General features: G+C 47.6%; 1 protein-coding gene across 1 annotated transcript in view; it reads left to right on the plus strand.

The window, feature by feature from the left end:
* The first annotated feature begins 3,508 nt into the window (after window positions 1-3,508).
* LOC112118399 (phosphatidylinositol 4-phosphate 3-kinase C2 domain-containing subunit beta) overlaps window positions 3,509-21,385 on the plus strand; it is a 78,070-nt gene continuing 60,193 nt past the window's right edge. Inside the window, exon 1 of the mRNA XM_024216683.2 lies at window positions 3,509-3,632. The gene's annotated coding sequence lies outside the window, so the exon portion shown is untranslated. The remainder of the gene's footprint in view (window positions 3,633-21,385) is intronic.

A 21,385-nucleotide genomic window follows, 5' to 3' on the forward strand; every position in this document is an offset into this window, starting at 1 on the left:
AGCCTGGCAGAAGGAATGGAATCAAGCAAAGGAAAAATTAGACTGAATATGTGGAAGAGGAGATCTGTTACCCGGAGGCATCATCTCCCCAAGGGTAGGAGTGGAAGCCACATCGTTTGGGATATTTCAAACTATTCTGGATAAAGTGCTAGGAAATAAGCTGCAGGAAACCATCCCACCCTGGGGAAGGGATGGGTAACTAGACCATTTCTAATGGTTCTGGTGTCTCCAGCATCTCTGGCCTCAGCAGTGAGAATACTGACCTAGGGAGCTTTAACAGTACCATGCTATAATTAATCAGCTTCAGTGCGGTGTAGTGGGAGGGCTAAAGTCAGGCACAGAGTAAGTGCTACTCTTCCAACATTTGCATTTCTTTCCTCCAATGCAACGGTTATCTTTCTCCATTGGGGGGCAGATTTTACCAGCACATTTTTTGGATTATTAGCTGCAATGGAAGTAAACACCTTTTATTTAAAAAGTCACTAAGGCAAAGACTTGATGTGCAAACCTTAATGTTGGGTGCAAGGTCCTGGGTATAAAATTATGATGTTCACTGTGGGCTTCTACGATTTCATTTTCTCCCACACCTTTTAGAACTGTCTGTAAATTGCCTTTGTGAGGAAAAACTCTGCTGCATGGCTGGTTAGTTCATGAAAGATTCTTTGTTATGTTAAGAATCCGTAATTATTGTTAATCCCCAGAGTGCTGTAGGTTTAACATGGTGTTTGACCAAGTGTTTAAAAAGACAAGGGGACAGATTTCCAAAAGGGCTCAGCAGCTCCCACTGAGAACAACAGGGCACTGTGCCCTTTTCAGAATCTTCCCATTTAGATGCCCAACTGGGAGCTGTAGTCTTTGGAGAATCTGGTCCCACTTTTGGGTGCTGAGCATTTTTGAAAAACTGAGCCAAGGTTCCAACAATTTTATAGCCTAACTAGGAGAGTGGCCCAAGTTTTAAAAGTACTGAGCCACCACAAACTCCACTGCAGTCAATGGGAGCTGCCGGTGCCTTTGAAAATCAGGCCATTGCAACTCGGGGCGGGGGGGGGGGGGGGGGGAGAAATCAAACACAAGGAGGTACAGAGGCATCACAGATGATGAACTGAGTGTGGGAAGGTGTCTTGGGAGACTGGAGGAAGAGGAGCAAGGCATTTGGAATAACCAGATGGTGATGTGCTGACCCCAACCAGACCATAAATCAAAGGGGCTTGTGACAGTAACCTCAGCTGGCCTGGTAGTGAGCTCAGTGGAATAAATGTCCAATTTGTTATGAGCTCATAGGGTGAGTTTAATTCCTGAGGTTTGAAATATATATTTTTAAAATTAATTTCTGGTGAAAGGTCCCATATTGACAGCCCTGGAGTAAGGCCCATCTCTTAGTAATACACACAGCATATCCGGCACAGGCAGCTGCAAGGCAGGTATCCTCCACACTTCTCTGTCATGTGCTTTTTAGCTCCCCAAACCTGGGGACCCTCTCTAGCTCTGAATGGCAAATTGGGCCTCCATGGCCCATTCTGTTCTTGGCCTTGCTGCTGAGACTGGGGTTGGCAGTTTTGCCCCAGGGCTACCATTCAGCTAGAACTGGACAATACTTTTATTATATGAAATTACAGATATTTATTATATTCTTTAACACCTCATCAATGGGCAGCACTTTGAAAATTAGCATGGTAGTTTGGAATCTAAAAATGTTGTGATTCTCCAAGCCTCAGGGGAAAGGACAGAACTTCCATCCTATCTCTGGGATAGTCACCTGTGTGTCAGTGAAACAAAGTGCATGTTAAATATAGGGACATAGTTTGTTCCTGAGAGACAGCAGCCCACAATGTGTTATTCATGCTGCAAAATCAGGCACCCCATTAAAAGCACAGATTTGTGTCACAAGTCAGGATCCTGTGCATTGTTACTGCTGAAATACAGAACAAACTGAGAGCTCTTAGTCATGTCACATAATGGAAGGAGTTCAGATACTACCGTGATGTGGGCAATATAAGAACCTGTACAGAATGCAATAGAAAGAGCACTCCACGAGATTGCCAACTCTCACTATTTTGTCATGAGTCTCGCAATATTTGGTGTTTTTCTTAAAGCCCTAGTTCCTGGATTCATGTGAATATGTGAGAATCTCAGCTTTTATCAAAAAAAAAAAAAAAAAGTTTAATGGATATGACCCAAGTGCACCCTAAGGGCTCAGAAACAAGAAAACAAATAAAATGAACCCAAAACTTAAAAAAAAAAGATTTGTAAGCTAATCTCATAATTTTTTGAGACCAGATTCATGGTTTTTGAACTCTGGGGTTGGCTATACAGATCCTATATTGACTTGATTTAGGGATCGGGACTTTAGCTCTTTGGAGCAAGCCCTGTTCTTTTGTTCCCTGTTTGTACAGTGCCAAGTACAATGCAGTCCCGGTCCAAGTTCTGGGGTTCCTAGGTGCTGCTGCAGTACAAATAATAAATAATAAATAGTCACTAAATAAGGGAAAGAATAAATTGCAACCATCAAAGTGAATGCTCCCAATGAACTTCATAATTATTCTGCACTCTCCCTTTTCCAGCCACTTCTCCCAACCCTCCTACTGTTGTCATCTCATTCTGTTCTTCTTGATGTAACTTAGGCCCTGCAACCAGCGCCCCACAAGTAGAGCTCTGAACCTATGCAGAGTCCTGTTGAAGCATCTGCTGACACAAACCCAATGGGCTTGCATAGGTAGGACTTGTGCACCCAGGAAAAGTCCCATTGACTCCAATACATAGGTGTTAGGGGTATGTCTGTGGGGAGCTCACTGCAGGGTCTTTGGGGCAGCAGTACTCCTTCTGTCTGTTCAGTAAAGTGTCTTCCCTGTGCATGGTCTACAGAGGTGGTCAAGAACAGTAAGAGGGCAGGTGTTTACAGGCATTTCCTAGACGAGCAAAGGGGATACCTTGTTTTTAGGAAGCATGGGTGTAAAGTCTCTGGCGAGACAGATTTATTTTTCACCTCTTTAATTTAAATGCAGCTAACCCTGATATTGGGGCAGGTGCCTTCAGAGCAGGAAACAAAGTGGCAGAGCAGTTTGGGTAATCCCAGTACTCTGCTCCGACAGTGGTGAAGCTAAGACCCCATTACCATGGAGAAGGGGGTGGGAAAGAGAGGAAGGGAGGCATTGGGCTTAGGGAGCTGATTTGCCTTTGGTTGCTTCAGAGAGCAATCAGTGTGCTTGTGGCTGGCCCTTTCAAAGCAAGCTTTCGGCGGTGCAATGCCTGAGGTCTCCAGGAGATGGCACATCCCTTTTCTTCTCCTCTTCTCTATTGTCTTCCCCGGGCTGCATCGCTTTCTCTCTCTCTGTGTGTGCCTAGTTCGCTTTGCTCTGTGGGGATTTTGCAGTCTGATGGCTTCACCCCTTCCTGCCATCTACCATCCGAGGAGGGACGCTTTTCTGCATTTACTCCTTTGATTTTATCTGTCCCACAGATGCACAAGCATTTATTCTGGACAAGATCACACTGAGGATTTTTGGAAGAACCATCCACAGGAGGAAGAGGGGTGTGTGTGTGAAAGACCCAGAGGGAGGAAGAGTAAGAGGGAGGCACACAATAATACACTTGCAATATCTTCACAGCCCAGGAAATCGCAGTGCAAACATCAGGTAAGAAACTGACCAGCAGCTGCTCTCGTGAGTGAAATTGGGCAGGCGGGGGGGGGGGATGTGAAATTGACTAGGAGCTGTTTGACATTGATTCGGCAGAGCCTGAGATTAACCAGGGGAAGGAATTTCCCGTTTAAAAAAAACGGAAACATTGAAGATGCAGGGAGGAGGAAAAGGTTCTTCCACTCCAGTCCCAGCTCTGGATACATGTAGCAGCAAAAGCCAGAAGTCGGTAGCAGGTTGCTGGAGGAGGAGTGTGTGTTGACGGATCCCAACTGCAGGGGAATGTTTGTGGGGGTGGAAGGTACCTGGTTTATTTTAACCTCCTTTCCTAGCTGCCGGGCGTTCTGAGATGATTAGTTCAAATAAGTGAAACCGGTTTTTATTTCAATCTTCCCCTTCTCCCTTTGGAAGAGCGGAGTCTTTCTGTGGATTTAACATGTGAGTAAATGGCCAGGATCTCCTTGGAGACATTTGTTTTGCATTCCAGCCTTCTTCCAAGGCTCCCGGGCCACAAAAAATAAATACATTTCACAACAAAGCAGAGCAGATCCTGCACCTCTTACGCAAACAGCAGCATCTTCCCCTCTGCTGTGACTTTTCCAGTTGGCAGGATTGAGAAAAATGTCCCCCCTTTGTTAAGATTTTTCTTTTTCCTATTTGCAAGGAATAAAACAAGCCTCCACCGAGTGGGAAAGTGCATCGTGGCCTTGAAAGAGTTTTAGGATTTGGGCTCTGTTCCTGTGTGTGATTTTTTAAAAAAAAAGGTGATGTGCAAACACCAGGGGAATTCGGCCCCCAGTAGGAAACTTGTACAGTTCGACTCCTTATGGGAGTCTCCCATTGGTTAACTACACTCTTTTCTGTGTTTATTTTCATTCTGGTCCCTTGTTGCATGACAAGAATGTTTGTATATTACATTTAAGGGAGACATAAGGAACTTATTTATGCATTTTATGTGTAGACTGGTTTAGCTGTAATGTATATGGATCCTACTGTAAGCCTGGTTAAAATGATGATCAGCGTAGCAAAATCCCTAATGAAAGAGGCACTTCTGCTTTTTTCCTCGTAAAAAAATCATACCTGACCTACTAAGAAAAAGTTTTGGTGCTAAATTGGATCAAATACAGGGTTATTGTGATTCATTTCCTGTGCACAGTCCAAAAAATCAAGCCCAGCCTTTTTTCCCCCCAGAACTGTAAACCCTAAAAATAATAGCAAAATAAAACAGGATTTTGGGAAAGCTGGATAGTGCACTAAATAATGAAATTGAATGAAAACAAAATGTTGGAACCTTGACCACTAAGTGTACAGTAAGCCTGAAAAAGTTGCATTATTTTTATTAGCCAGACAATACAACAATCCGCATTAAATTATAAAGTTGCCTGTCAGCAAAGTCTTAGCGGTAGAGAGAGCCAGCTCTAGATTTTCTGTTCTATTCCATGATGTCAAACTCCCCCTGCTGCTCCAGATTTCTGCTGGGTTGGAGCAGGGTGTAGATATGTGTTTCTTGTAACCCACAAGGAGCAGAGATCAGATTCCTTATGCCGTTCGACAGGGCTCCTGTTCTTAGCATGCATGCGTGTGTTAGATATAGCATTTTAAAAAAGAAGGCACTTGTCATGGTATTGATCATGTCACAATAAACTGTGATGTTTTCCTGCTTTTGGAATGGAATATCCTAGGCCCTGCTCTTGCAAATTCTTACGCATATGCTTAATGGTAAGCACCGGGGTTTAATGGGGCTATTCACGTGCAGAAAGGTAAGCATGTGCTTAACTGTTTGCAGGATCTGTGCTACAGCAAGCTGACATCAGTGTGATCCGATAAATACATCCTTGCTTTTTAATGTCAACCGCAGTGTAGCTATTTGAGAGAGAAAAAATGTGATTGGTAAACCAGGCTTTCTAGCCCCACCAGTATAACTGGGCAGATGAACATTCATTAGCCACCTTACCGTGAATGGATAATGTTAAACAAAAGGCAAAGTGGGATCAGGCAGAGCATCAGCAGTGCTTCTGGGTCCTACAAGTATCTTCCTTTTGGCCTTGTGCTTCTGTGGACAGGCAGTACCTGTAAGGATACATTTGTGTGTGTGTGTGTGTGTGTGTGTGTATATGTCACTGTAAAGTGTGCTCCAATCAGCTCCATACATGTAGTGGGCCAGATACTCCCAGGGTGTTGTGCAGAGTTCCTGGGGCAGCAGGGGGGGTGCGGAGCTGTAACTGTAGATAGCCATGCAGCCTCACCCTCCTTACGGGGACCATGGAGTATGCTAATGCAATGTACCATATCAACAGCCTCCCCTGGTGGGATAGGCAGGGTTCTATGGGCACTAGTTGTGAGCTAAGGATCTCCCTGGCAGAAGCCCAGAGGCTGGGGGTGGTAGGGTCCTGCCCATCTTTGGGATGAAGCCCCCTGTAATTTACCTATGTCAGCATCAGTGCATCTGGCCCTGTGTGTGCACACATAATACAGAGTCCCTCTAGGCCTGCTCTCCTCTCACTTACACCAGTCTTGATCAGCCTAACCAGTTTGAAACTGAGATGAAAATCCACACTATTATACACCGAGTGGGCCTGAAAGTGTTAGGAGATGGTCCCACTTACAGACTGTCAGGCTGATTTTCCTCTCATTTACCGTCGATGTCAATTGGGTGTAACTGCATCAAAGCCATGGAGTCACTGTTGTAAATGAAAGGAGAATGACGCCCCAATTGGTTTCTAGGAGCTCCCTTTGGCCAGCATTGCTGATGCGTAACAACGTGCGATCAGCCCTTGACCAGGTTGCTCGCTCTGACTTAGGCCTGGGATGTGTGAAGGCACGTGCAGGGCCGGCGCAACCCATTAGCCGACTTAGGCGGTTGCCTAGGGCGCTACAATTTGGGGGGCGGCGACCGTGGCGGTATTTCGGCAGTGGGACCTTCCGCCGCCTCTGTGGGGGGCGGCATTTCAGGGCGGGACCTTCCGCCGCCTAGGGCGGCAGAAAAGCTGGCGGCGCTTCTGGGCATGTGGGGATTGTTCAGGGTCCTTGCCCCTGCAGCCACCACCAAACCCAAGAGAAACATGAATGATTTAATTGTTGAGAGTTCTCCAGCTGATTTCAGCTGCAGGAATGAATGTGCCAGGGAGAGGTTGACTAGCGCTGTACAAGCAGGAAATGTGCCTGAAGATGGAGATCAGAGAACAGCTGAAGGGACTGTCTCTGTAACTGTGGTTTAAACTTGGCTTCCGCTGATTTTTCTCACACTCTTGCCGTGACTAGTTCTGTCTGGGTCTAACTGTGCCACCCAGCTTCGTAATTCCCTTTCCCAGGCCCTTTCCCTGGCACCGTGCTAACCTTTCCCCAGGGCTGCAGAGGGGCGATGGTATTTGCAGACACTTGTAGAGAGGCGGGGAGGAAGGAGTACTGGCCAACTCCTACATCACTTTCAGTGCTGCCCAGCGGTAGTTCCTCTGTGTGATGTCGCAGACTGCTCTGTGAGGTGACTCTATAACCCAGGCAGAGAGGATAAAACAATAATTTCATTGACAATGGGCTTGTGTTACTGGGGGAGCGGGTGAGATTTTGCAGCTATCTCTTTCTTCAAGGGATGAGGGATGCTCTAGGTGGGGAGAAAGAACTCCACCCGCACAAGGTCTGCAGCTGTAGATTCACCTTATGGGGGTGATCCAGGAGGATCCACCAGATAGTGACTTCCAATGCAAGCTCCCTTTGCAGGATACATCATCCTTGCTAGAAGTGTGTAGGAAAGGATCAGACATCCAAAGGCATGGAGGCACCGCGAGCTCCAGAGGGGAGCCAGGGAGATAGAGGTTATGTTTATAAAGTGGAGAGAATTCACTCCCATTTGTACTCAGGGCAAGGGATGAGCAGGCCTGAGAAACATAAAGCACCAGCGTTCACCTTGTAGGCTGCAGGTTCCGTCCATCCTACCACACCGAGTCTGAGTAGCCTCATTCCCAGCAGCAGACAGTAAACGCTGTCCCCCGGGCCTGGTACTGGCAGGGTCAATAGCTGCAAGTGCATCAGAGTCCAGGCATGAGTCAGTCCCGTCTTGCTCAGAGCTGCCAAGATTTCAAACCCCTTGTAGGGGAGGGAACCGGCCTGCAAGGTGCACCCAGTTTGCAGCTGCTGCTTGTGTCAGGTGAGCTGTTCTGGCTCTTCCTTGATGCCTGTTCTTAACTGGCATCTGTTACAGCCTGGTGCTGGATCAGCTATGTAAACATGCTTCTGGAGGGGGGTGTAGCCCAGATAGCTAATGCAACTGCTTGGGAGCTGCTTACAGTTCAACGGCTAATAGCCTTTCTGTCGTAAGCACCTCCTGAACATTCGAGGACTCGGCTCTATCAAAATCCAGAGGGGCTCTGAGAAGGGATACAAGACTACTGAGGACGGAAATACCGTTGGGGTTTGTGTATCTGTGCAGATAGCCACACGCAGATTGGCTGTATTAAGAGTAGTAAGGGTGACTATTGATGTATCAGAACCCAGCAGCCAACGTGCTGAGCTCCTCTGACAACCTGTCCATATACATCACAATCACAGCTGAGCTGTTGTGAAAATCCCGACCTCATTTGGAGTGCAGATCACTTGCGAATCTGGCCCGGAGCTCTTTTGAGCCACTGCCCCCTCTATGTGCCCTTTGCCTGAGGCCCCGGTCGAGGGAAGGGGCCTTCCCCAGCTGTATGAATTGACACATACGGTGGAGCTACAAACCAAACTGAAACCCTTGCACAGGAAATGGAAGTGGGTGCGTTGCAGAAGGTTCCTGCGTATCGTGGGCCTTCAGACACCAAGTGGCATTGCAGCACCAGCGCACTTGAGGACAGAGATGAGAGATCGCCGATGTATAGAAACCGCCCCGTTTCTGCTGAGTCTAGCCAGGCCTGCCCCGTGCCGGATCGGGCGCCTTTGAGGTCTTTGCCCTGCCAAGTTTGCACAATGTGCCGCCAGGCTCCTGAGACTGATGCACCCCAGTATAAGTGGAGGCTACATAAGTTAAGGTGAAGCTCTAGACGTAGCAAGTCATGGCTCCTCTATTGCACTTGCTCTCTTCCTTGCAAGAGTGCAGGGTCCAACTGGGGGGAAGGGAGGTGCAGAGGGCAAATGGGCTTAGCCTGATCTCCATTGTACTAATGAGGCACTTGGCGAATGGTCCCCTCCTAGGCCTCTCTCCTAGGCTGCAGTAACCTGATAGCTATGCAGCAGCATCTCCCTAATGCAAGATTAGGTTCCCCCGTGCTTCCCATCCTGCTCAGCGCATTGTACCTTGCACCTATCTATGCAGCATTCTGCACCTGTGCAGCACAGAACTGAGCCCTTACCGGGGCTGAGTGGGTGGGCAGAACATCGAACATTCCCAGGAAGCCCTTCCGCCACCGAACAGGAGGTGAGATGGCCCTCTGTTTAGATGCCTAGGTTTGAAGGCCAGAAGGGACCTTTCTGATCATCTAGTCTGACTTCCTGCATAACCCGGGCCAGAGAACCTCCCGCAGTGACTCCCACATCTAGCCCATATCTTGTGATTGAGCAAGAGCATGTTTTTTGAGAAAGGCATCTTGTCTTGACTGAAATCCTTCAAGCGATGGGGCCCTGAAGTTGTATCTTCTATTAGTTACAGTGGTAGGTGGCATAAGCCCCCATCTGTGCTACAAAATTGAGAGACCTCATAGTTAAAACTTAGTAGGGTCTCTCCTGAGTAGACTGACCAAAACCATGTAATGGAACCTCACCACAGCAGGAGGTGGGAGACTTGGGGCCCATCTAAAAAGTGGCCGAACGTGGGGTTATATTTAAATATAAACCCTGCTCCACCTGCCCAGTTACAATTCCCCCTCACTCTGCCTTCAGGCTTGTTTGGCTTTGATCACAGGGAGCTGCTCAGTTGCAAGGCCACTGGGCGATGCAGAATCCAATCCAGATGTGCTGGAAGCCTCCCATGTCTGTCTATCCATCGCTCAGGGGTTTCCCGACCTCTCCGCATCAGCCACCCACCTTCCCGCAGCAGGATTTCCTCCCGAGGGTGGAAATGCGTAGAGAAATGATTGAAGAGCCTGTGTCATCAGCAGCTCCACATCCTGCCTGCCTGCTCCAGAGGGCCTCGGACTGAACTGGACTCAGCACCGCTATTAATAGGAAACATAGTGCCTTAAAGAGGAAGAAACACATAATCTTACAGGTTGAAGGCAAACTGCTCTCTATTTTGAGGGCGCCTTCCCGTCAGTGTGCATATATAGTGCAATGCAGGAGAATATCTGGATGGCTTTAGCGTAGCGCTGTTCCCAACAGAAAGGTCTGATCCTGCTCGATGTCAGCACTCACAATGCCTCTTGGCTTCAGAGGGAGCTCTACACCTTGCCGGATAGCACACAAAGGCTTCTGGCTCATGGCAGGGGAAACTAATGCCATGCGCCAAGATTTCCAAAGGACAGCTAGTGATTTGGGGTGCTCCACCTGAGACCATTTAAAGGAGCCTGATTTTCAAGGTGCTGAGAACCTGCCCTCTGCAAATCAGGTCTGTTGAAAGGTGTCACAAATGGGGCCCTGAAAATCCCTGGTCACTTTTGAAAAGTAGGCCAGAGTATGTAGGGCAGAGGGAAAAGGTGTCAGGGACACAGGTGGGTCTGGGGACGGCTGCTAAGGCTGGATCCATTCTGCACTCATGTGAGCCTCTGAAATGTCATCGTCATTCATCGATTCAGAACATTTCCTGTCGTCCGCAGAGAGATGTTGCCACACTGGCAATTAGCACCTAGATAGCTGCAGTGATCAGTGCTGTTTAAATAGCTCTGATCGAAACTGACATGAGGCAGGTGGCCCTGTTGCAGATCCTGTTAGTTTCACGGTTGGGGAGGGATTGTGCTGGGCAGGGCCGTGAGAAATCTACAACCATGCACTGACCAGTGGACACAGTCAGAATAATTGGAGTCAGAGCACTGTCCGGTACCATGGGCCCCACACACCAATTGGGGAAAAATGGTTTGTACAGCTGGTCATTGGGGTTGGTAAAATCTAAGTTCTATTGTATGTACCAACAGCCACCCAATGCATTTTCAGTGTAACGGCGCTCATCTCAGAAAAATAGCTCTGTGCAGCAAAGCCCGTTAGCAACAATCCTACTTAACCCCAGCTGCAGGCAGGCCCATCTCTGACCCAGTTTTGAACAGGGGCTTACCACTGAGATGTTCTGGGGTGTAGCTGGCCCCGGAGGGTGGTCAGGAGTGTACAGTTTGCTGGGAGGAATGCTGCTCGGAATTTCTTTTTGCTGCCAAAAATCTGGACAGAAAGGAAAATTCTCTCCTCTCCACTGACATTTTTCTCTTTTCATCGAAAACTGATTTGTATTCTTTGCTTAAAATTTTGCTTGCCAGAAGCTGAAATGTTTCTGTATTTGGGTTTTCGTTTTTTAAAACAAAGCCCCAAACTTGAAAAATGTCAGTGAAAACCCAAGAATGGACAATTTTTAGGGTGAAATTCTCCCTTTTGTTGCAAAAGCCGTTTTCTGTCCAGTATTCAGATGGAGAATTTTTGACCAGCTCCAACCCCAAGTCCTCCAGATGCTGTTGTTATTCTCCGGGCATTGCCAATCAGTCCTTACCCTGGACGTTCCTTAGACTCCCTCTCTTTGCTCTCCCCATTCAGGGCCTGACCCAAAGCCCATCAATGGGCATTTTTCTTTTGCCTTCCATGGGTTTTGAATCAGGCCCTCATTTCCTGTCTCCCTCCTGCCCCCCACCCGACTCCCTCTGTCTCTCTCCCTCCCACCCCACCCTCACAGTACGCCTCTTGTTGAGCCAGTGGTGCAACTTTTCCATGTGTTACCAATACATGTATCCCACTCTTTGTTGCTGACGAAATGCAGGGAGTACGTAAGCAAAGGCCTCCTGGGCACTGAGTGCTTGCCCTGCTAAACCACACTCATGTTAAACAGCGGGCCTGGATACAGCTCTTTCTCGGAAGCTCCTGCTATTTATTTATTTATTTCCTTGCTTGAGGGGACGTTCCAGCTGCTCCGGCTGTCGCAGGCTGCTCTGTACAAGTCAGATCCCCCCTCTCAAGGTGCTGTCCCTGTCCTGTGGCTTTTCCCACTGGGCTTCATCTTTGATCCACGCTTAATTCACCAGGCTAGGACTCAGGAAATCTGTGGTCAGTTCCTGGCTCTGTCTGTGTGACGTTGGCCAGTTAGTCTTTCTATGCTTCAGTTCCCCATTTGCAGAATGGGAAGAATTATCCTCCTTTTCTCCCAGCCTTTGTCTAGTTTGATTTTAAGCTGTGGGACAGGGACTGCTTCTTACTATGTGTTTGTGCAGCGCCTAGCACTGGTGTCTGTCCCACGTGAACCTAAGGTTATCTCACATTTCCGGTCCCCAGAAATGCTGAATCAGATCAGGAGCAGGAGGGCATGGGAAATGCTGCCTATGCTAAAGGAGCGAATCCCAGCAGGTTTAGCTGTGTCCTTCACTTCAGGTACAGATGGCCATGAATCCAAACACCCTCCCCCTTGGAGGGAGTTTGGAGCTGCTCTTTGGCTTAGAGCCCCGTCACTAAATCTGGGTCTCCATCCTATGTCAGGGTTCTCTGGCTGGTCGAGAGGCAGCTTGCTCTGCTCCTACGCCATTCTCCAGTTATTCGTATTACAGGAGACCCTACAGACTGGAGCCCCATTGTGCAAGGTGCTGTACATGCATACAGTAAGAGGCAGTCCCTGCTCTGAACAGCTTACAATCTAAATAGACGAGCCAGACCAAGGAAGCATTCCCTCTGCGCACACACGCGACGGAACAGGTTAGGTACTGAGAGGTGAAGTGACTTGCCCAAGGTCACACAGTGAGCAAGTGGCAGAGCGGGGACTAGAACGTAGCCCTCCTGCCTCCCAGCTTGGTGCTCTATCCACTGGGCCTGCGAGAGGCCTGCCCTGGGAACGACCCTTATAGATGCAGTAGTCAAGGCAGAACGCAGCCAGCTCCAAGCTGCTGGCTGGGAACGAGGCTGCGCGGATGCAGTTCAGGCGGGTGTTGTAGGATGGATGGAAGCTGGAGCCTGACGGAAAAGGCACCGGCCTTCACCTTTTTCAGGCTTGCTCCTCTCTCTGTCTGATTATAAACGGGTGTGAATTGTCCCCCCTTTATAGGCATGGTCTCCATCTCCCTGGCTCCCACAGGCCTTCCTGCGGGGCCTGCTCTGTCTCCTTGACCTTGGATGTCTGATGCCTTCTCAGATGCTTCAAACGTTTCTAGCTGCCTCTGAAAAGCAGCTGGGGGGAGGGGAAAGCCCACGTTGCACAGCTCTCTGCCAGCATCCAGGGGCCCTCTCCAGGCAGATGTGCCTGCATTGACTCCCCCTTCCTAGCAAAGCCGACTTTAGGATCATCTCCCAGTCCCTGCACCAGAGCCTGTCCCTGCATCCGCTCTGTGCGCTGCATCTGCTCCAGGGCTGAGCCAGGGGGGTAGGGACTCGCTAGAGGGTTCACTCTGCTGTGAATTCCCACAGACTTTCGCACAATTTTCTGCTTGGCTTCCCTTGTCCCTCCCCAGAGTGGAGCAGGTGGTGCTCAGCTGCTGGGAGCGGAGCGTGCACACAGCAGGCTGTTCACATTTGGACTGGTTTAACCCTTAATGTGGGCAGATGCATGGCTCTATACCAGATGGGTCACACCCATCCTCATCCCCCACCCCCTCTGTTGCTCATCTCTTTGGACAGGGTTAAACTCATCCTCCCCGGTTCTGTACTGTCTGACCAGGAGCTGGGTTGCTTGGTAAACCGGATAACGTCACTCCGGTTGCGACCCCACCTCTGCCCTTCTGGCTTTGCTGCCATTCCAGGGATGCAGCTATGTGCCGTCGCCCCCCCCCCCCCCCCCGCCCTCCGCGCGGCATGGCCGTAATCCCCGCTGGAAGGCAGACATGCCGTGGCACACAATGGGATCACTAATGCAGCAGGTGCAGCTAGCAGGGTGTAAATAAAGGCCTGAAAGAGAACAAAAGTGTCTCTCCCGTCCTTTTAAAATTCTACCTGCCATTGACCTGGCCCCATGCGCTTGGATACTATAGGTAGGGGGGGAATAGAAAGTCCTAAAATACAGAGAGTGAACACAATATCTTGGGTGGGATAACAGCTCCTAATGCTTTGTTACGATCCAACCACATTCTGACCACAGACAGCAACTCTGAGGGGAAAAAGTGGCTCCTGGCTGGGCTGTTTGCTAGCAAAAGGGGGTATGAGAGGAAAATCAAAGTGAATGTTGAACAGGCCATAGGTCCAAAGAAAAGGGGTGATTCTGGACTTTGGTGATGGGGATTTAGAGCCATTTACTGGTAGGTCGCTGGTGTGAATCGAGGCTCATGTGGGTGGCAAGCAAAATTATTTCCATCGAATAACTGGGGTGTGAGCCACCTGGAATGAGCTGGGCAGGTGTCGGTCCAATTCCCAACTTCACAACCCTCCCTCTCCCCTCCCCAAATTTCTAATAAGTACATTATGCAAACAAAGCCACTGCCATGACTGCTGGCCACGGAGGGGGCATGTCCCTCTTGGTCATTTTCCCCTGCAGTGCAAGGCGCAGGGGTATTGGCAGAGGGTGGTGTGAGGGTAGTTTGCCTTGCAGCCATCTGTGCTGTATCTGAGGATAGCTAAGCAGTGGTTCTCAACCAGTGGTACGTGTACCCCTGGGGTACGCAGAGGTCTTCCGGGGGTACATCAGCTCCTCATCTAGATATTTGCCTAGTTTTACGACAGGCTACGTAAAAAGCACTAGAGAAGTCAGTACAAACGAACATTTCATACAGACAATGACTTGTTTATACTGCTCTGTATACTAAACACTGCAATGTAAGTACAATATTTATATTCCAGTTGATTTATTTTGTAATTATATGGTAAAAATGAGCAAGTCAGCAATTTTTCAGTACTAGTGGCTGTGACACTTTTGTATTTTTATGTCTGATTTTGTAAGCAAGTAGTTTTTATGTGAGGTGAAACTTGGAGGCACGCAAGACAAATCAGACTCCAGAAAGGGGTTCAGTCATCTGGAAAGGTTGAGAGCCACTGATCTAGAGGATATTGGTACCCAGGGCTGCAGATCTGGGACCTTTAATCAGCATGAAATGATCTCTCTGTAAATCTCCTTGCAGGACGTGTGGGAGAGGACCGACTCTTTTGAGACACCCAAGATGTAGAAAGGAAATGCTCCTGTTCAAGTGTGTGTGTGTGTGTGTGTGTGTGTGTGTGTGTGTGTCAGAGAGAGAGGAGTGGGGTGTGTGGTGGTGAACTTTCCCCTCTATGTGTCTGAAAGGCCCGCTGCTCCAGGCCATAGGGCTGCCCCCTTGTGCATCACACCAGCTGTGCAAAGCAATCAGTTCAGCCATGCGTAGCAAAGAGAAAAGAGGGCTGGGCCTCTCTCCCCCCTCCCCCCTTAGATTTTCAGCATGGTTCTGTCTGCCTCACTGCCTCCCCACCAAGCCCCTCTGCCTATGACCTTGGTCAACCCTTGAGGGTATCTGTCTGTTAATTTACAGTATCATGTGTGTTAGGAGGAATCCATCTGCACGCAAGGGGATGGGGGTGGTGTCTGGATGGTCCTCTGTGACGGGGAGCTGTGTGGCCAAACATAGTTGTAGATCTGGGTGAACTATGAGCAGTGAACAGTTCATTAGACAATTTAGCAGCCCCTTGCTCCATTCGCTAATTATCTACAAACAGACTTAGGGCCAGATTTTCAAAAGGGCTCACCCCCCAGCAGCTCCTGCTGAGAATAATGGAGAATCTGCCCACCCCCTGACCCGTGCACAGTGGGAACAATGCAGACTGCTGGGGACTGAGCTCTTTGGAAAATCTAGCCACTTGATTTTGATGCCACGAATGGTTCATGCCGATGGGTTTCAGTCTCTGAGTCGCTCTTCGCTGCCTAAATCACATGGTATAGTCTCTGCTCCCTGGATTAGACATTTCTACCAATAATAGCAACCTCCCCAGTTGCACTGGATAGGATAAAAAATATATATACCCTCATGCTTCAGGGCTAAACTGACCACTCACTGAGGGGGGTCAGGAAGAAACTTCCCATCGGGGTAGTCTATTCCCTAATGCTCCATGAAGAGGTTTCATAAACAGCTGATGCTGGGCACTGTCAGAGGCAGATACTGGACTGCATGAACCATGGGCCTGATCCAGCATGGCAACATTATGGGCCGGATCCAAAGCTTGTTGATGTTAATGGAAAGACTTCATTGGAGCATTTAATCGGGTCCTATTTATGTAGCAGCCCTGTTGGGGGAAGTTCACTTGTAATAGAAAGGCCAATAATAATAAACCCATCCCTGCCCTGTGCATTCTGTGGCAGGCCTGTAATGGGCCAGATGGGAGGGTTGAATTTGTATTCTCTCATTTTTAGGGGATCCCCTGGGCTGGAAAGGAAAAGTCCCCATTAACTGCACTTCAGCAGCAGCATCCACTTTCCTTTCAGTGCCCTTGGTTTTTGCCTCTCAACCTGTTGTGTTCAACAGAGGCTGGTGCTGGAAATGAAATTTCCCTTCCCTTGGGCAAAAAACCTTAAAACACTTAGGACTTGATCCTTCTCTATTAAAATCAGTGAGAGGGTTGGTTGTTTTTTCCCATTGACTCAAATGAGATGAGGATCAAGCCCTCATTTTTCTAGCCTGGCAGCCAGTGCGTTTCATCCGAAGGGTACTAGGTACAGTTATCAGCCCAGCACTTAGTGTGTTTCAGTTATTGTATAGGAAATAATAATAATGCTTACTGAGCATTTTTCATCCATAGATCTCAAAGCATGTTAGTATCAATATCCCCATTGTATAACTGGGGAAATTAGCTGTAAGCTCTTCCGGACACTGACTGGTCCTAGCGTGATGGTGCCCCAGTGCTGAGTGGAGTGTTTGTTATGTGTTATTTAGTATTGCACTCAATCAGGGAATTGTAAATGACACCAATTCATTCCAGTTTAACAACCCTCTCATAAATATACATGTTCAGTAGCTTTGAAACCTCAGTAAACATGTTTTTCTTCATGATCAGCTGGTACTTAGTAAACAACTGCCTTTTATAATATAAATAAGAGCATTACACCTGCTCTCTATACAGATTTTGTACTGGTAGAACTATTGGCAAGGATGATTTTTATTTATGTAGTTAGTTTTTTAACTTGAATAGTTATCAGTTCAACCCGTAGGGAGGATGCAGCTATACTATTATAAAGATGCCTCATACCCGCATAGCTCATTCTCCTTCCTGTACAAGAATAAGTTATACTGGTATACGCATTTTTATGCCAGTAAAATTGCGTCCACACTCAAGGAGTTGTACTGCTTTAACTATACCAGTGTAGTTAAAGCTGTACAACTTTTGCATGCCGACAAGCTTAGATAGACTTAGTTTAAAGCTCCAATGATAATTCCCCCTCCCCCCCTCCCCCCCGGTGGCCCAGAGCAATTGCATTTGAATTGCAATAAGAATACTAAACATGAAGGGCCAAATTCATCCTAGCTACAAATGAACAGAACTCCACTGATGTCCCTGGAGTTGCACCAGTTCACATCAGGATTGGATTTGATCCAAAATGTTTAAAACCCAAATCAACGTAATCATGTTTTACAATTTTTCAGAAGGGTTTTATTGTTATTGTTGTTCAATTAAAATCCCATACGTTTGTTTTCAGACTAAATGCTGCTGTTGATTGTTTTCAGCCATGGAAGGTTGTGGGTGGATACGGCTGCTCTGGTATTTGAAAAATAAATTTGGTGAAAATCACCAAAATCCAGGCCTTGAAAGATGGGATTTTGAAACCCCACACTAAAGTCTCCCATTCCTCTCCCTTTTCCTGAGCCTGTCTGTTTAACCATGTATCTTTCCAGGGGTTAAATTTACCTGTGGGTCTCTTTAAAAATGCCATTGGCCACTCTGACATGGTTACACAGGGAAGTGCTAGCAGGGATTGTGCAATTACATGTAATTATGCTAATTGTGTATATACACACCAGACGAAAATGGGACTTAAAGCCCAAACTTTGTCAAAAGAAAACTACAGCTGTGAGATGAAAAAGTTTCTCCAGTTCCTGGACACAAAGGGTGTATTTGCCATTACCCGCCTAGCCCTGGCTGGTGTTTTAAATAGCAAGGACTTGCATTATTGCCAACTCACGATGGTCCAAAATCATTACATTGGCTTAAAAATCATGAGGTGTTGTGTTGTTTTGTTTTAAATTATACATTTTAAGCTCTTATTATTGGCCTTCTGGGCTTTGAGCCTTTAGGGTTCATGTTTTCAAGATCTTCCTCACACCCAGGAGGGCTAGGAGCTACCTCTTCCCCTAAATGATAGCTGAGATTCTCACCTAAATCACATGACTCCGGGCACTGGAGATTTAAGAGAAACACCAACTATTGCAGGAGTCATGAGAAAATTGTGAGAGTTGGCAACACTAAATTTGGAGACCTTAGACTGGGGTCCTAAAATGCTGAATTTCCAAAACACTTGGGCGTGTGCTTAACTTTAAGCATGCGAGTAATTCTACTGAAGCCCAATCTGACTCCTCATTGCTATGCTTTGTGGGCTCAGGGCCTTGCTCCCGTTAACAGGTTTGGTTTGTCCCACACCATCTTAATGAATATTTGCAACATGCTTTGATCATGTAAAGAGCTGGATAGTAGCATGGGCTATTTTGTCTTTATTTCCCCATAGTTGTTGGTCAGTGAAAGTTTAGGAATAGACCCTCATGGGGCATCTCAATAACGCTGTGCTTGTGCTACTGATATGAGATTCAAATGTACGTTGTTGGGCTTGGTCTCTTTTGCGCTCTGAGCTGCCGGGATGCCAAATAGGAAATGGGGTTAAACTTTAACCGGAGGGCTTGCAAGGGATTTCAGTGCACAGGAGTGAATTTCACCCTAAGTACCTATCCCTTCTCAGCCACGCCACAGGCCTGCATGGTAATATGCAGGCACTGGGAAGCAATTCTTTGAGAGGGGGGCACAGAAAGTGTTGATTTAAAGGCTCTCCTAGATCTGACGTGACCCTGACAAATGCCAGGAAATTCAAAGTCAGAAATCTATTCCTTTAGTATTATGTTTTATGGAGGAAAAAATTGTTCTTCTCTGTTCCTTTACAATTTGGTTCCAGCTCCTTTCACTCCTAGACTGAGACCTCACCAGCCAAATGTCGGACCTATGTAATTTTTTAAATAGATTTTTGGGAGGAGAGGGAGTTTCTAATGGAAATGCAGATGGATGCTTACCTAACTGGCAGAGAATGAGCACGGCAAATGACAGGCGTTTTCAGCAGAGCTGAGACTTGGAGAGAACAAATGGAAATGGGAGGTGGAAAAAGACCCATTGGATTTTCTAGTCCATCCCTGCGGCAGTGCAAAACTTGCTTGAATCTCTTAGGCATTGGCTTTCCATGGGGGGCAAGAAGGGGAGTTAGTGGAGGAGGAGCTAGTTCCCATGTCTAATGGTTACCTGTCTAGAGCCACCTTCTTTTAAAAGATGAGCTCTACCCCTAGGCAGAGGGCTTTGCCTGCACAGGACTGAAGCACCACTTTGCTGAACACATTACTGGTAGTTAGGCCTCACTCTGGCCCTCCGTGCAGGGGTGAATTTCACCTGTGCATGGTTAGCTTTTGAAAGCTGCCCTCAAATACCTCATTCTGCTGCCTGTGCTTTGGAAATGCCACCAGAGTACAGGCGACAGGAAATGGTTTTCTCATCCTGTGAAAATTTCTGAGACATGGAAAAATTATCCTTTCTCAAATCAGGACTACAAGTCAAAATCTTGAAAATGTTCATGAACTGAAAATCTGAAAAAACCCCAAAATCCTTCAGTTTGGGTCCGTAGAAATGTTTCCGTAATTTTCATAGATTCATAGATTCTAGGACTGGAAGGGACCTCGAGAGGTCATCGAGTCCAGTCCCCTGCCCGCATGGCAGGACCAAATACTGTCTAGACCATCCCTGATTGACATTTATCTAACCTACTCTTAAATATCTCCAGAGATGGAGATTCCACAACCTCACTAGGCAATTTATTTCAGTGTTTAACCACCCTGACAGTTAGGAACTTTTTCCTAATGTCCAACCTAGACCTCCCTTGCTGCAGTTTAAGCCCAATTTTGAAATGTTTCATTTCATCTGATAACTTTTTATTTAGTTCTTTTGGATGTTATAATTACCTTAAATTTCAAAACAAAAAGTTGTTTGGAACCAGAAGCCTGGACTTTTTCATTCTGTTCCTAGATTCCAGGGCCCGGAGGGACTGGTGTGACCATCTTGTCTGATTCCCTGTAGAACACAGGCCAGGGGACTTGCTCAAAACAATCCCTTTTTGAACTAAATAATTCCGTATTGAAACACTTGGACAATTTTAAAATGTTTTGCAAAAACATTTTCAAGTCAAAAAATTCACCAGAACTGACCCTTTCCCGTGAAAAGTTTCAGTTTTGATGAATCGGCATTTTCGGATGAAAAACGTTTTGTCAAAAAATTCCCAACTAGCTCTACCCCAGAGCAATGTAGTGAAACAGGAGATGGGGCCATACATTTCTTCTGTGAAGGCAGGTGTGACTGGGTTGATCCCCCCCCCTGCTTCTTTCAGGAGCGTCTCCTCTCTTGATTCTTTTTGTGAGATCTCACCGGGCCTGATCTGAAGGCCACTGAAGCCACTGGGAGTTTTTTCCACTGTGCGCAGTGGGCTTTGGATCAGTCCCCCCAGTTTTGTCCCATGCTGCTGGGCCTGTGCAGGGCGTTGTCAGATAAATACTAAGCGCTGCCTTAGCTGCGGTCTGGAAGGTAACCAGGAGAGATGCTGGGGCACCCAGAACACAGATGGCGTTAGAACAGTTTTTTATGTGGCTTTTCAGTTCCCTTTATCCTCTGCTGTTGCCCACACACATGTGCATGTACAGGGCTCCTGCCTCCCACCGAAAGGCAGTCACTCTTACTCTGATCTTACTAACCCGACTCTGCATTTGCTTATGACTCAGCAGCAGAGGGAAATTGCTACATAAACTATTTTAAGAAGGCAGGTGTAGAAAGCCACGGGAGTCTGGGGAGCTGGGGGGTACGGTCTGCCCCACTCTCTTGGTTATGTCACTTGCATCTCACACGATCATAGAAGCATAGAATATCAGGGTTGGAAGGGACCTCAGGAGGTCATCTAGTCCAACCCCTTGCTCAAAGCAGGACCAATTCCCAACTAAATCATCCTCTTCATGGCCAGGTAACTGGCTGCAGGAGGGAGTTTATTCTCCAGTCCTCATGCATGTGGCATGGCCTAGCTCTGTGATTTCAAGTGGATTTCTTGAGGGGTTGCTGTTCTCTCCCCTGCTTCAACACCAAGTCTGAGTGCAGGCAGTTCATCGCTGCACCTGGCTGTGACTCAGAGGTCTGCTCCAGGCAGGTTTTAGCCCCGTCTTTCTGACCACCGTATCCCACTCTCCCCTGCATATTCATTCACACTGTGCTTCGTCTGAAGCGTATGTGCCTGATTGGTGCCACCCCACAGCCTGGGAGGAGGGCAGGCAGCGTGCGTAATGAGATCATGCTTGTCCTCCAGGAGCTCTTACCTGACAGCTCTCCAACTAATTTGCATGAAGAGACTACCTGTAGTCTGCTTAATTTGTAACGAAAGAGGTGCCAGGGCTCAAGCAATTAGGTGCTGGGGCTCAAGTCATTTTTTTACATTCATAACTGATGCTGCAAGCCCAGAGATGCCGGGGCTCTGAACTGCCAAGCCCAGAGGTGCC

The sequence above is a fragment of the Terrapene carolina genome, unplaced genomic scaffold (assembly GCF_002925995.2).
Source record: "Terrapene carolina triunguis isolate 2854851 unplaced genomic scaffold, T_m_triunguis-2.0 Scaffold199, whole genome shotgun sequence".
NCBI lineage: Eukaryota > Metazoa > Chordata > Testudines > Emydidae > Terrapene > Terrapene triunguis.